The sequence below is a fragment of the Triturus cristatus genome, chromosome 2_2 (assembly GCF_964204655.1).
Source record: "Triturus cristatus chromosome 2_2, aTriCri1.1, whole genome shotgun sequence".
NCBI lineage: Eukaryota > Metazoa > Chordata > Amphibia > Caudata > Salamandridae > Triturus > Triturus cristatus.
In genome coordinates, this window is record NC_140582.1 from 369883111 (window position 1) to 369895632 (window position 12522).

Consider the following 12522-nt stretch of genomic DNA (forward strand, 5'->3'; position numbering starts at 1 on the left):
GAATGAATACAATTCTTTGACTTCATTAACTTTGAACAACGGTTAATAAACTCAAGTTATACTTGAATAAATTCCGATTTACCTGAGTTTAATTTCACAAAAGAGATCACATATCTCAGATTGAGTGCAAAACGAAAGACATTTTCCTATTCAGGAACGTGCTATCATTATCTAAGATCGGCAACTCTACCCATTTCAACCTAATCTATATACAAATACCTATTTCAGAAGAACACCTAATACTATTGCCTATACTATTATTTTATTTTCAACCTGTATGTTTCTTAACCTTCCTTCCTCTTACTGTAGTATTTGTTGTTAGATTGCCAAGGTAACAAAGAGTAGGTTAACGATCAGCCAGAACCACAGCAATGGAATCTCAATTCTCCCAATATTCCCTCACTACACTATCAGAGAGCAGTAAGTCCCAAGTGTCTTTTGCTTCAAAGCCTCACTGGCAGGCTTATGTACCGGTCCGGGCGTTAGCGGTCTTGACCATCGGCATGGGTTGCTATCTCTCCAGAGATAGTTTTTTCAATCAAAGTCTGTAGTTCTTTTTGGCCCTTGGCCGAATTTTGTATCAGGGCCGAACAATGTCACGATTTTCAAACAGAATCTGTTCATCTGGGTCAGGCATGATGGCAGCAAGTTATTGTTCCAATGACACCATTTCACCATGTTTCAAAAAGATCACCATCCTCAAAAAGCACTTGCTGAGAGATCTGATCATATTCAAAATCAGGTAGTCCTCTTGTTATCCACTGATCATAAGGCAAAGAGAGTGGCGCTTGTTTTCTCCACATCATTGGCATGGATCCGGTGTCTGTGCCCTGTGCATTTAACAGCAGTCTGAGTGGTGAAGAAAACTTGCACTGGCCTCTAGAACTGTTGGGTAAAGACACCGTCTCCAGGCCTCAGCTTGTGACCTGGACCTTTAAGACAAGGAGAGAGACTGGCCTTTACCTGTGAATGGATCAAATGCAAATCTTTAGCCAACACAGTAATCAACAAGAATGGTAAATTCAATTTCAGATTGTCCTTGATCTTGGTACACCCTATACATTTGCTGGCCTCCCCATAACCACCTCAACTGGTTGCAAGACCTAAAAGGGCAGATCTGGGGGTGTAAAATATCCTGTTGAAACGGGGTACCTTTTCCTGTGCTATAAGTATGGCACATCATGCACCTCTTGACATAGAACTCTGCCACCCTGGGAATCAGATTATTGAACCATATATGATCTGACATGGCCACTATTCCTTTAGCACTAATGTGGGCTGAACTGTGGGCCATGGTAACAATAGCATTCACATAACAATTTGGAAGCATTCATCTTTGCTTTCCTGACAGATCTATCCAACATCCTGTCGCATCCTGACACCCATATCTTTTACACTGTTCCTTCTCTTCTTTCGTAGCTTCGTCATGTACTTCCCTAATGCAATCTAGAGTCTAATTAAACATAGTCTCTTCTGGTGTCGATCTAACTGTCCCTACAATATACATTAAACTATACTCTAAATAGGCTGATTGTTTAGCTGTTTCATTGGCAAAAGTATTTCCCTTTATTACCTCATCTAAAATTTTCTTGTAGACAAAACATTTAACAATAGCAACTCTTTTTGGTAACATCAAGGTATCCAGTATCTTCACTATTCATTCCCCATACTGTATCTTATCATCATGCAAAGTCAAAAAGCCCCCTTTTGTTTTTAGAGTCGTCCGAATGAGTGGGCAAGTCCAAAGGCATATTATATTGATATTTACAGTCAAATCTTTACTTCATTTACAGGCTCTAGTCAAAGCTGTCAGCTCCACAGATTGCTCTGACATTTGTTGTATTTTACATAACTCAACCAAAGATTTCAAGGGAGTAACTGTATAGGCCGCTGTACTAGAGCCAACAGGTAGTTTGTAACATGCACCATCCACGGACAGTTCCCCCAGTGGGTCAGATATAGGGGGATCTGTTAGGTCTATCCGTCCCTTAATCTCCTTCTCAGTATTAAATATGCAATCATGCTTCTCATCTTGTTGGGACTCAGAAAGGGGCAGTACAGTGGCTGGATTAAAAATGTTACAGCATTTCAGAGTGATGTTTGGAGCAAAAAGTGTCAACTCATACCCTGTTAATATCGCACTGGTCAGGTGCTGGGTCCGAATTTTTTTTTTTTTTTTTAGATATCCTCTAAATGTGGTACCATAACTGTCAAACTCTGACCTTAAATATACATTTCAGATTACTTTATTGCAGTGAGGTCCAATGTGGAGGAGAAATATGCGCATGACCTATTCCTTCCTATATGGGACCGTGCCAAGCTACAACCATCTTTTGCATGCACAAATTTGTAATAATCAGGTTTTACCTAAAGCAGGAGTATTACATAAAGCATTTTTCAATTGCAAAAAGACAGCTTCACACTGATTAGTCCAAGGAAGTGGCATTCATACATGCTTTAATGTTAAAGCAAGCAGGGGTTTTGTAATTAGTGAAAAATCTGGTAATAAAGGCACAGATATTAGATTGAGTCAGTGGTTTCTGCAAGTTCTGCACCAATTATATCCTATGTTGGTGTAGCGTCTTACCCTCTTCGACAGGAAGAGACCTAAATAGGTAACCTTTTGTTGACAATACTGTAATTGGGAAAGAGACACTTTGTCCCAAGGAGGCTAAGTAATGAAATAATTTCACTGTAGTCTGTTTGCAACCTTCTGCTGCATTGCTATGTCTCCAATGAGTGGCTCGTGAGCTACTAGTAGACCACCAGGTACCTGTGAGTAGCTCTCCTGTGTGCAGTCCAACCTATACTTAAAAAACAAAACTCATGCATTCAAGACAACATTTCTTTGCTATTTTCACAACTCATAAACTGATGTCTACAGAAAAATAGTTGACATTCTGAAAATGTACGTACAGCTATTATTTCAGTTGGAGATATTTATTACTCAATGATATCTTGGCGCAAGGGAGTATTGCAGCTATTGTTTGTATCTAGTACCCATGTAATATTTCAGTTCAAATTGTCAAAGCCCCTTTTATTATATTTTTGACTGCTGAAAACCCTGGCTAATGCACCAATGTGATCACCCCTGACACTTTTGGATGGGGTGATCACTTTTTCATCACTAGTTACTTTTGTTACAGAAAATGTTGGAGACCCTTGTACTAACATTTAGTTGTTGTGAAATAGGGCTTTCAACGTGGATGCCAGAAAATTCCACAGGTGTATAAACTTTACCTGAGAAACAACAGGATATTGAGGGACTGCTATCTTGTTACTTTCTCTCACACATTGATAAACCTTTATCCTGTATTCTATCCCCTCTTTTAAGGACAGGAGGAATAGGGCTATTACATAGATTAGAGGAAACTTCCTCAAAGGAAGTAAAGAAATCAGGGACAGACTCACCCTGTCTTTGCTTACAAGCAGTAAGGAGCGTCCAATATATTTTCCGTGTCAGAATTATCGTCTTTATATAAGTTAGTATGTTGCCAGGGAGGTCCAGTAAGAGCTGACTAGGTTTCTGACCAGGTTTCCTATCTCTATCAGCTGCTATTATGGCAGTCCAATCTCCTCCCAAATCAACAGCATGATCCTATTTCCGGGTAAGTTGCCACATATCTGGTGGCAGGATCAAACCAAAAAGAAATATCAATATCTGCTAAAGTCATGATACAGGAATCAATAGCTGCCTGTACATCATCATAAAATCCTCTAGGATTTTTCCGTATGTCTGGTAAGGAGGCTTTTAAAGTGAGTACATCCGTCCTTTTCCAGGGCGTATATATCCAATTATACAAAAAATAGGCTCTAGCATTAGCACTATTTGGGTCATCATCGTCTGCATTCCCTCTTCCAGGAATGAACTGTGGCGCAGCTTCCCTCATAGGTCTAATTCGGGGAGAGGAAGAGAGTTCATTACGGTATCCAATTATCGTTGCTATGGCAGTATTAACTCTATTTACAGGGAAGGCCCCTAGCTGACATTGTCGATTAATAGCTCTAACATCATCTGGGCCATTCTGTCCTGTATTCATCTCCCATTGAACAATAAATTGATGAGAAAGCTTATTTATCAGACAAAGAAGTTCGCCCTCTGACAAATGCTGTATCTGATCTATCATTTCTTCTACTTCCATTTCTAAATCACTCAACCACTTCAGTACTGTCAACCTTATTGCATTCTGATGAAACTAAGGTACAGTAGAACAAAGAATTCAAGGGGTGGAGACAGATACAGGAAGTACGGGATCATCAATCATTTCAGGGGCAGTGGCCTGGGATGGGGGTGCAGTGGCTTGGGATGGGGGAGGTAAGGGATGTACCGTTACTGGTTGGAAAATAGGTAGCTGGGCAACTGCAGGCAAAGGAGGGGGAGCCAGGGGTACAGGGGGGCGACATTTGGTGGTCCAGGGGGAAGAGGTGTTAAGGGTACATATGGGAGCGGGGGTCGTTCTATCAACAATCCATCAATATCTGAGTCCACATCTTCTTGGTGGACCTCTACTGCTACTGTTGGTCTAACTATATATTCTTTAGATGTTAATAATCTATGCTCTCTATCTAAACATTCCTTTTTTTCCTGAACTTCCTAATCCTTCAATTCCTTATACTTCTGATACTCTGTCTTCCTTTCCTGTTTCCTTTGTACCTTCTCTGCCTTGAGCTGCCGCTCCTTCACTTCTTTCCTCCACATACGCAAACTATCAAACATAGCTGGCCTAACTTTCTTCAAAAACTATTTTTTCTCTAAATACTCGAGTTTGTGAGGGTCCATGTTCCCCTCTAATGGCCATTCTAACTGGGGATCCCCTTTAGTATATTTGTTCCATAATGCATTATACATGATGGGACAAATACCATATTTGATGTACATCTCAAAATTTGGCGTACCTTCTGGTGGCGCCGGCTGACTTGCTTCCGAAATGCTCTGCTTATTGCAGCGGCAACAACAAAACTTCCAAAGGGTGCTAAACGTAGGCATGTTATATAAGATAAAAAAACTTATAAACAGAGAGAAATAAAAAATATTCTCGCGTTACCGGTAAGAATTTTTTTTAGCAAAAACAAATAGCAAGTTCCAAAACAGAGTCTAAGTTTCAAAATACCAACCAGATCCTAGGTTTCAAAATTCCAAACAGATTCCGAATGGAGTACCAATTCTGAACGGATTACCAAACAAATACCAAGTCAAGATGAATACCAAGTTAAGCAAATATCAAACAAGTCCTAATCAAATGAACAAATGAACCGGTTCAATACAGATTTACCTTTTGCGTAGTCTTCAACTCCCACCTGTCGATCCTCCATGATCCAAAAATGACCGTCCGTAGGTCCCAGTCAGGGTCAGCAGCCGCCAGGACGATCAGAGTCGGAGAGCTGAGAAATCACCTTGGACCATGAGCAACACTAGTCTCTTCAGGTGGGGCGCCCCTCAGCGAAGTTCATCTTACCAACACGATCTCCTCCCCTGGTCCGACTGCAAGCCTTTGATGGGGCCCCGCGTTCAGGCGTCAATTATTAATAATCTGCTAGTGCAGGGTCACACCACTTCACCACTGGTTTTTATCAAGTAAGGAGAAAATGACACTGGAGCGAAGTCAAACCATAGGTCACTTAATCATTCATGAATGGGTCTCCATCTGACAAGTACCATCAAGATACCCAAGGAGAGAGCGCACTTGAACGATGGTTACATGGGTTTTTATAGGGAAGATCACAAACAAGGAACGCCCAGAGGTAAATAGAACTTTGGAAAGAACACACAAATGAGGCAAGGCAAGAATCGACAGCCTTGGTGTCTTATGCAATTGCTATGTCCTAAAGCTGGACAACAAGATATGCTATTCTGAGTAGACTTTACTTGAGGATTAACCATCGCCTGAAAACAATTGAGCAAGTTGACTCTGCATGTTTACACAGCCTACAATGTCCCAACCTGCAATTCTTTACTCATGTGTATACAGATGCAGTGTCAAAAAGAGAGCCAGGCTGAAAGTAGGGCAGCGGTTAAAATGGATGAAGCACAGCTTAATTAAAAAATGAAAGAATCAGAATTCACATTTTAACATGCTCCACCCCGTCCCTTCACCACTGTGCAAACTGGCCCTCTGGTGCAGTGTAAGTTGGGGGATTAAGTCTCCTTGAATCCTGAGGGTCCCTGGGGGCGAACTAGCCCACCAGGTACCTCTAGTAAGCATCATAGAGCTGCGTTGCAGAGAGGTGTAAAAAGGGGCCTGGCCTTGGACCACATCTCTGCAAAGCAGCTCTGTGCTGCATACTGGAGGTACCTGGTGGGCTAGTTGCCCCCCAGGGACCTTCAGGATTCAAGGGGACTTAATCTCCCAACTTACAACTTGCTAGGGGGCACGTTTGCACAGTGGTGCAGGGAGGGGGTGGGGCCTGATATAAGAAGTTAGCAATTCTGCTGTGTGGGACTTACTGGTGGTAATTAAAGGGATAGTTGGCCCCCAAGGTTGACGTTGGGGGGCTAACTACTCCTCCTGCTACCTCCAGTAAATCCCACACAGTGGGATTGCTAAGAGGTGTTTCGAGGCCACACTCACCTTTCTCCACCACTCTGGAAACGCAACTGGTATGTTATAGTTAGAAATTAGCATTTAAAAAACATTTGAAATTCACTGAAAAAAACATAGGTTTCAGGGACGTTATAGTTAGAAATTAACATTTAAAAAAACCTTTGAAATTCACAGAAAAAAACACACGTTTCAGGACGTTATAGTTAGTTGGCCATTTTACTCGTACAAAACCAGAGAAATTCAGCCGTTATAGTTAGTTCAGCTAACTATAACTCGCCCCCCCGCAATGCACTGCTGATGACGTCACATATTACATCATTCATTACATGGTCAGTGACATCACTGATGACATCTCAAATGACATCGCTGATGACATCATCCACATGATAATCTGATGTACCTCCTCACACTCTAATGTTCACACAGTTTAGTCACTAACCCTTGCATTGAGTAAGACACATTTAGTCACTCACTTATACAGTCAATCATGCACCTGCTAAATCCTCCATCCAGACACTTATACACCCACTCATTCGTCAATACACCTTGGCATATATATAAAACATATTTAAACTTTACAGAAACACACACTGGATGATGACATCAGTGATGTCATTATTGATGTAATTTGAAATGTCATCGGTGATGTCATCAGTGATGTCACTGACCATGTCATGAATGATGTAATATGTGACGTCATCAGCAGTACCTAGCGGGGGCGCGAGTTATAGTTAGCTGAACTAATTATAACGGCTAAATTTAAATTTCCAACTAACTATAATGTCCCTGAAACCGTATTTTTCAGTGAATAAATATATATATATATATATATATATATATATATATTATATAAGTAGATAGATAGATAGATAGATAGATAGATAGATAGATAGATAGATAGATAGATAGATAGATAGATAGATAGATAGATAGATAGATAGATAGATAGATAGATAGATAGATAGATAGATAGATAGATAGATATCTTAGAAGAGCATTACCCATTGTTATCTGAGAGTTTTCCAGACTCGGTTTGATATGCCAAGCTCCTACCAACTTAGTAGTGTACCTTTTAGCCTTGAATGAATGATTCCCAAATTTGTGGCGTGTCCTCACTATTGCCTAATTGGGAGACCAATAATAATTTGTGCATGTTTCTATGACTCAGACCTGAATAGGCCCTTAAATATTTGGTACATTTATATAGGGAGGGTACCATGCACTAATATTCTCTTAGGATATTTATAAAATCATCATTAGCCACGAGTAAGTGTCTGAGGGCTGAATCTACGCGTCCTGGCGGCACACGTCCGAATAGTAATAATAAAGAATAAAGCACATAACATAAATCAAAATGTCCATAGTCAAATAAAAAAAAAAAACGTCCTGCTTTTGGCAAATTGCCTTGGGGACGAGTTCTAGTCTTTTCTTGACTCATTCATTACTTATACTACTTCCGGGGCAACATGCACCTTTGTTATTCTGTATCCGGACGTGTGCCGCCAGGACGCGTTACATTGCTGCTATACTAGTGAGTTTGCCTTTTATTCTTGGGTATTGACTTAAGTTGGATTAGCACTCCAATGAATTGGAGTGAGGTTGTCGCTTTCTTTTTTCTTTGTATGGCACGTATTTGCAGATCGTTTTTCTGATACTTTGCCATTGTTTGTTTTCTCTTTCGTAGATTCAGCCCTCAGACACTTACTCGTGTCTGGGCTTTTTGCCTTTACTGACGATCTCTGTGATCACATACCCATACCTGCTTCGTGAGTGGATTTTTATAAATGTTTTAAACAGTGTATGAGATAGTTACTTTAGCAGCATGTACACTTTGTGTTCATTTATGAATTAATATATAGGAAACAATTATTAAAAAAGGGTGAGGTAATATACAAACAAAAACAGAGAAAAAGTTTTATACTCCCATTGACCAAGTATGACTACACAAAAACACAAATTTCTATTTGTTTCTTTATTACTCATTGTTTTGTATTTTTGCAATAGAAAATCCTTTCAATTTTTCTCAGAATTTTTACATATCAAAGACTTGTACTGTATCTTCGCACATTTTCTCTGAGTCTTTCTTTGTAAATATTTACTTTTATAAATATAATGTCATTGCATCTTTGGTCAAACATTTACATTACAATTCACATCAAACAAAAAAAAAGGGTAATTATTGAACATGGCTTTATTCAGTCTACGCGCGTTTCGGCGTTCAGCCTTCTTCAGGCAGCCATAATTTCTTAATTCCTATAATATAATGAGACAAAACAAACTATAATTGTTTGTATATACCAAAACACTCAAGTGCACATTTCATTAAAAAAGACCTGCAAAGATCCTCTACATATATACATTTCTATACATATTGTTTGCACAAAACAGATACAATCCATCTCCAATTACGCTATCAAGTCCCAACTGTTTTGTTAATCATAATGCATTGGCAACTATGGATCTCTCTGTGTAATGATGTTTATAACCAGAAAGTTCATACACAGCTGGGGTAGACACAAAAACTGCACCTTATTTGTGTCAATCTTATATTCATGATTGGGTTCATGTGGCTGAATTCACGGCATACAGCATGGTCCTTTCTTTATCGCTAGTAAGTCACAAACCTTCCCAGCGTGTCTATAAACAGAGAAACCGACCAACCAAATTAGGTGAACCTTGCCCTTTTATACACAAAGTAACTCTATCAGCACTGTGGGTGAAACTCGTTCATATCCCTTTGCTACATTTGTAACCGCATTAGCGTGCTACTACTGTTACCTTTGTCTTCTAATGTTCCAGGATTTGGATGGAATGAATGCACATTCCTCCCTACTTAATTGGAATGTCCTGTTATTTCGTTTCGAGGGTCGGTAGCTCTGTATTTAGATAAGTTCAAACGTAACTATTGGATAGTCACAATACGAGCGGCCCGATAGATCTAAAAAGAGGGAAATGAGCAAAGGGGAGAATAAAAGAAACATTCATGGAGGTAGAACCCATTACAACCACTTATAACAGTACAGTGCTTGTACACTTACTAATGGATGCTGGCGTATTCCGAGAATGCGTCGTCGAACCGTTCCCGACGAATTAAAGCGTGTAGTGATATACTCGTTTTTCAGAGATATAGCCACGCCATCTAAAGAAAAGCGCGTATAATTGGTTAGTGCTGTTATTAAACAAAAGCGTGCCGCGAAACAAGTCTCTCCAACGGTTCGTACGGTATTTAATAAACTATCTAGAGGGTGCGGTCCCGTCACACTTACCCGGTCAGACTGGTCTTCCCTCCCTCTGGGTTCGAAATGAAGTATAGAGGTAGAAACGGGACTAGCCCCTAGGGGAATCTATATATTTCATGAACTCATTGGTCATTGGTCAGATTCTGTCAGCGTTGCTGCAAAGCCTCCAATGGCATGTGTGAAAGGATAAATGCCATTCGTTACATTAAAAGGATATACACACTGGCGATATCCTGTGTAATGATCCTTCGTATTTGGAAGATAAACAAATAAATAATACCAAAATGAGAATTGCCGCGTGTCCACTGGTGAACTCATGGGAATATAAATGATTTGGCTCGAAAGGCTGTAAAATCCCAACCGTAACACGCTGAATCACGTGTAGGCAATAGAGGTGTCGAGTCCCTTGCTATATATCGTGCCAAACTCTCTATATGGCAGCGCCTCTGACAAACTTCTTGCGAAGCCTCCAATGGCATGTATGAAAGGATAAATGCCATTCGTTGCAATAAAAGGATATACACACTAGCGATATCCTGTGTAATAATCCTTCGAATTTGGAAAATAAACAAATAATACCAAAATGAGAATTGCCGCATGTCCACTGGTGAACTCATGGGAATATAGATGATTTGGCTCGAAAGGCTATACAATCCCAATCTTAACACGCTGGATCACGTGTAGGCAATAGAGGTGTCGAGTCCCTTGCCATATATCGTGCCAAACTCTCTATATGGCAACGCCTCTGACAAACTTCTTTAGGTTTTGAACATGCAGTTATTTATTGTGAAAGGAAGCCATTAACTATTATAGCGGATGGCTTGACTCCACGGAATCTCATTGTTCAATCCTCTTTTATACGTATCCAGAGAGAATATCCAGTACACCTCTCTCCTCTTACGAATTTCAGTTCCTTGTGGTCCATTGGTGTTAATTTTTTATAAAATCAACCATCGAATATCTTCTATGGTGTGGTTGAACTCAATGAAATGTTGTACTAGCGGCGCTTGTAGCTTCTTTGTCCTAATCGCTGACCTGTGTTCTGTTAGGCGAGTTGCCATTGTTCTGGATGTCTCCCCCACATAGGTTTTATTGCAGGGACACAAGACTGCATAAATTATGTTGGTAGTTTTGCAGTTGGTCAAACTTTGTAGGTCTATTTTGACTCCATTGATGGAATATTGTTTCACTTCCAATGCAGAATTACATGCAAGACACGACATGCATTTGTAATTCCCTTTTATAACGGGTAAGCCTCCGATTGTAGTCTGTATGGAGGTGGATATGGTCTTTTGCATCCGGGACCTAGTTATTAAATCTTTAAGATTCTTGTTTTTCCGGTATGCGAACATGGGTTTTGCTAGTTGATTTGAATTGGTTCTTGTGGCATTGAGAATATGCCAATTTGAATTGACGATCTGTTGTATTGTGTCATTCATTGTTTAATGTCGTATGACCAATACAAGGCGGTTTTGTTGTTTTGATGTTTTTTTGCCCAGTAAACATTGGCGATCATAGTATCGCGCTCTTTTGTAAGAGTCACGTACTAGTCTTTTGGGATAGCCTCTAGCTATGAATTTAGCTTTCATGATCTCAGACTGTTTGTCATAGTCCATTAATTTAGTACAGTTCCTCCGAAGACGGAGGAACTGTCCAAATGGGATGGTCGTTTTTGCATTCTTGGATGATAGCTGGAAAAATGTAACAGCGTGTTACGTGCTGTGGGTTTCGTGAATAGGTCCACTGACAGCTGCTGTTCCTTAGATTTAATGACAACGTCGAGAAATTCGACATTGTACTTGTTGCTCGTTGCTACAAAGCGGATATTAGTATCGCAAGGATTAAGCCATGAAACGAATTCCGCAAGATCTTCATCGGTCCCATTCCAGATGTAGAAGACATCGTCTATAAATCTCGACCAACTAGTAATGGATTCACTGAACGGGGCCACATCATTATAGACATATCTATGCTCATAATGTGCCATGAAGATATTTGCCACCGTTGGGGCACATGAAGCCCCCATACTTACTCCCTGGGTCTGTTGATATAATGACCCATTAAATTCAAAGGTGTTTTCTTGGAGTATAATGCAAAGGCGTTCCAATATGAATTGGACCGGACAATTTATGTCATAAGCTTCAATGAACCATCTCACGGCTTCTAATGCAGCTGCCTGAGGGATATTACTATACAAAGCCTCTATATCCATAGTGACTAAGAGTTGTGTAGCCTGATTGAAGTTTATCTGTTCAACTTTGTTGATGATGTCTGTCGTGTCCCTTATGTAAGATCTTATTTTGGGGACATGTGGGCGTAGCATGGAATCAACGTATTTGGATAATGCTTCTGTGGCTGACCCAATAGTAGTTACAATGGGCCTATAGGGTGGATTGGTGGTACGTTTGTGAATTTTAGGAATCCCATATATCGAGGCCATCTTGGGCCTGACAAGATTCAAAAAAGTCCACTCTTTTTCACATATAACCCCATCATCCAAAGCTTTGTTGGTCAAGTCCCTTATCATTTTAGATACCTTTTTGGTGGGATCAATACATACGGGGGCATAGTGATCTTTGTTGGAAAGCATAGTGATCATATTCATCACATATTGATCTGTGTCCATCAACACTATGCCACCGCCCTTGTCACACCCCTTGATCGTGATGTCCTTGTTATTCTTGAGGGTAGATAGGGCTTGATGTTCTTCATATCAACAGACCCAGGGAGTAAGTATGGGG